The following is a 4,341-nucleotide window of genomic DNA, read 5'->3' as shown; positions in this document are numbered from 1 at the left end:
TGTTTGTGTTGGGTAACTTTTTCTTTTATTCCCTCCTCTCTCTCTCTCTCACACACACACACACACACACACACACACTTTCCTGTTGTAGTTTTGCTTGTTCACTGTAAGTTCTCCCTCTGGCACAGCCATTAATAATGAAAGCTTTGGAGTGTTTCCTCCTCCTCCACCCCCTGGGACCTGTAAAAGCACAGTCTCACAGGTTCTCCATCCATCAACCATCAATCTGTCCATCCTGCTCACTTCCTCAGCATCAGCACTCACACACACACACTCCTCCTGAAACTTTCTCTTTCTCTGGAGTGAAACTGCAGAGGCTGGAGGGTTTTTTTTCTCCGTGCTCATCGTTTCTGCTCCATCAGTTTCATTGTAATGTAGATATCAATTTCTGCTCTTTATAACAGATCAGCCTTCAGGAGAACAACTTCTTCTCTCTCCTTGTACTTCTTTACAGTTCGATGTCTTAAAGGAGCCTCAGTAAATGGACCATGGACACGTCTGGTGTACGTTTCTCCATTGAGGCCTGTAGTGTGTAAACAGGACTTCTTGAAGGTTCCTTACATTTCTTTCCAAAATGGTTCCTCAGCGAGGTTCCTAACAGGCTTTTTTTTCTAAATAGCTCCAGCTTTAGGTCTGTGATGAAGCTCTAATATTGGAGAGAGCCCCTTTCAGAAGTGTTTAAAAAGCTTCATCATGCTGCTCCACAACACTCTCTCGTTCCTTTCCTCCACTGTCTCCTTTCCTCTAGCTCACTCACACACACACACAGAGCTGCCCCAGAAGATCATGTTTTCTGGAGTGAACATTGTGAAGGTTTGGACCTCACTGATGCACATCCAAATTGTGCTGGGAATAGAGATGAGCTGAAGGTGGTGGTGGTGGTGGTGATGATGATGAGCTGAAGGTGATGATGATGAGCTGAAGGTTGTGTAGTGAAGGTGAAAGCGACTTTCGAGCAGATCCATGGAGCAGATCCCAGTCCCACAGAGGTGTGATCTCTGAAGGTCCTTCAAATCTTCCCAGAATCTCAGGTGTGTAGTAATGTGCAGGTGAACAAGAGCCTTTTTTTCATGAACAAGAACAGAACCAGAGGGTTTTTGGATGTGTGTGTGTGTGTGTGTGTGTGTGTGTGTGTGTGTGTGTGTGTGTGTGTGTGTGTGTGTGTCAGGTTTCATCCAATTTAATGACACAGGTGTTGTGGAGTGAAGGTAATTTCCAGACCACAAGTTGAGCAATGTGACACACACTTTATGCTTCAGGTAGAATGTGTTTGCAGAACAATAACAAGTCTTCTCAGTGACTCTCACACACACACACACACTCAGCAGGAGGACACACAGGTGATTTTCATGAATTTCCTGCTGAATAATTGAATACGGTTCGAGTGTAAACAGAGAGCGAGATCAGACAGCGGTGAGACGAACTGTGTGTGTGTGTGTGAGAGAGATAAATGGAGACTAGAAGCAGTGGACGTTGAAAGAGAAAAGTAAAGTTATTATGGGTTCTTTCACGTGGCCTCCTGCTTCCTCACATCCACATGCGTCTGAAGACCAGGAGGTCCTGATTTTTTTTCTGTAAGGGCCACAGAATTTGTTCTTTCTTTAATGAGGGTCTGGGAAAAAAAGCCACGGGCCGGAGTGATTGTGGAGATTTTATTATGATTTTAAATATATTTATTTCGCCTCCTGATGCTGGATGAGTTTATTATTTTGTTCTGCACCGTACAGACAAACGAGGGTCAGTTTTCAAGAGGGATCTACTGCAGATAACCGATTAATCAACCAACAGTAATGGATACTGGATCGAGGAAAAACACCATGTAAAATTGCACTAATATTTATATATAAAACAAAAAAAGAGTACTGAATCGTTAAAATGAGCTAAAGGCAATAAATATTAATTATTAATTATAAACTTAATCAAATGAAATTAATAAATCTAATCCAGCGTTCTCCGTGCTGCTCGCGCTCTCGCGTCTAAAACCAAACTGCACGTGGTGTCAGTGATTCGCCTCTAGAGGCCGCTCTTGTAATCACAGCAGACTGGAAAAACTATCGCTGTGGATTTTAACTTTATTATTAAATACAGATATGATACAAGTAAAACACATTTTGAAAATGTCTCAGGCATCGTTCAGAGGGCCGTTCCGCATGTGGGGGCCATAGTTCGGGGACCCCTGGTCTATAGTATATCTGATTGAGAGACCTCTAGACTCATTAGCATGGAGGGAGAAGATAGAACCATTTCCCATAATCCCTCAGGGCATGCACCACAGAAGATCTCATCTTTCTCTTCTCATGAGTTAATCCTCACGCTTAAACACCCATCCCCCCCCCCCCCCTACACCTCACCCCTGGGTGTGTGTGATGGTGTTCTAGTCAGGGATTGTGTACACCACAATCTGAGATCAGCTTCATCTCTAAACCCTGAGGGAACCTCTTCCTAGAGAGCCGCTCTTTCACTCACTCTCGCTTTAACACCAGATCGTTTTCCTGCTTTCCATCTCCGCTAGGGTGAATTACTCATGGTGTGAAGAATGAACCCTGAGGAACCTGTGAGGTTCACCTGCGTTTCAGAACACACCTGAATGATACCCATATATAAGGGAGAAAACATTTACGCTGAAGGAGATGCCGTGTTTGTTGTTTAGTTTGCTCTAATACAGACGTGTGTGTGTGTGTGTGTGTGTGTGTGTGTGTGTGTGTGTGTGGTGTGACTTTACCGGAAGATGGATGGAAAAAAAACAAAATGGATGTGTGGTTTCATGTTTCCACCAGAGAATGCCATCTGGAGCTGTGTGTGTGTGTGTGTGTGTGTGTGTGTGTGTGTGTGTGTGTGTGTGTGTGTGTGTGTGTGTGTATCTGTGTGTGTGCGATGCTTATTACAGATGCAGTGTCTATGTAAGGACACGCTGTGTGTTATGTGTTGCACTTCCTCTTTAATATCTATGAGGTTAGTGTGTAAACAGAACACACACACACACACACACACACACACACACACACACACACACACCTTCTGCTTCCTTATAGAAAAAATGCCTCAGGGCCACACACACACACATTCATACCCAGAATTATTACTCAACAGTAATACAGACAGAAATAATAAATACACACTCTCGTGTGTGTGTGTGTGTGTGTGTGTGTGTGTGTGTGTGTGTGTGTGTGTGTGTGTGTGTGTGTGTGTGAGAAAACTTTCACACTCCAGTACACATTTAATTGCCATTGTGTTTTTCAACGTTTTTCTCACACAGTTAATCATGTGCTGACACGACGTGTGTGTGTGTGTGTGTGTGTGTGTGTGTGTGTGTGTGTGTGTGTGTGTGTGTGTGAGCACTAATTACATGAAGTTCCTCTTAAAGTGTAATTTTATACCTGGGCTCTGATGTTTTCATAAAAAAAAAATGTACAAAAATTAACCACATTATTTGATTTTTAATTAGAAATATAATAAATACTAACAATTAAACAATTTAAGTTCTAGATTAATAATGCAGTAATTCTTTGATTATTTTAAAACTGTTTTATTTAAAACATTAAATTTTATATTAACATAATTTTATTTTTGGTAAAAATCCAATTAATCCTGCTACGTCATTTGTTTGCTTATTTATTGCTTTATTTTTTATTTATTTTTTATTCATTTAACAAGAATTTAAGAATTAAGAGACTAAAATAATATTTTGTTGCTAAATGAATAAATTAAATCTGTAGGAAATATAATTATTTTATTCTTCATGAAGCTGAAAAAAAAGGAAATATTCCTAAAAATATTTTAAAACATTTTCACCCATAAAAATTTTCATTTAATGATGAGACAGGAAGTGACATCACAGCAGTGACAAAGTGTCATCAGTCCAATCACGTGTCAGATTCTACAGGAGCAGCTGCAAAAATTACACTAAATATGTCCATATTTATTTATTTATTTGTTTTCCAGGGTTTAGGGATGAACTCGGTCTCAGATTGTGATGTACACAATCCCTGACGAGAACACCATCACTCACACACACACACACACACACACACACACAGGGGCGAGTTTTATTTTTTATGTAAATCCGGGAGTTACAGCTGTACAGATGTGGAGTCATGCCATAAGAAAAAAATATAAGTGCATTAAAAAAAATAATAAAGTGCATCAGCTAAGGAACATGTGGACAGAGTTCATCTGAACATCTACATGGGAAAGAACATCTAACACCATCATCATCCTCTTAGTCCTCATCTTTGTTGTCATCATCGTCCTTATACTCTTCATCATCACCATCTTCATCCTCTTAGTCACCATTATCGTCATTATCATCATCCCCCTCTAAGTCTTCTTCCTCCTCCTCCT

At 40.5% G+C, this 4,341-nt stretch overlaps 1 protein-coding gene and 1 long non-coding RNA gene across 2 annotated transcripts in view; one reads left to right on the top strand and one right to left on the bottom strand.

The window, feature by feature from the left end:
* The first annotated feature begins 3,601 nt into the window (after positions 1-3,601).
* Positions 3,602-4,341, top strand: part of LOC310734373 — a 1,240-nt gene continuing 500 nt past the window's right edge. The window contains exons 1-2 of the long non-coding RNA XR_014536025.1: positions 3,602-4,222; positions 4,287-4,341. The exon at positions 4,287-4,341 is cut by the window's right edge and continues 500 nt beyond it. This is a non-coding gene — a long non-coding RNA (uncharacterized lncRNA). The remainder of the gene's footprint in view (positions 4,223-4,286) is intronic.
* Positions 4,041-4,341, bottom strand: part of LOC310734365 (rho-related GTP-binding protein RhoN-like) — a 9,983-nt gene continuing 9,682 nt past the window's right edge. The window contains exon 5 of the mRNA XM_083556282.1: positions 4,041-4,341. This exon is cut by the window's right edge and continues 967 nt beyond it. The gene's annotated coding sequence lies outside the window, so the exon portion shown is untranslated.

This window comes from Silurus aristotelis, assembly GCF_946808225.1.
Source record: "Silurus aristotelis genome assembly, chromosome: 12".
NCBI lineage: Eukaryota > Metazoa > Chordata > Actinopteri > Siluriformes > Siluridae > Silurus > Silurus aristotelis.
Note: the sequence above shows the minus strand (reverse complement) of the source record. Positions and strands in the feature narration are given on the sequence as shown.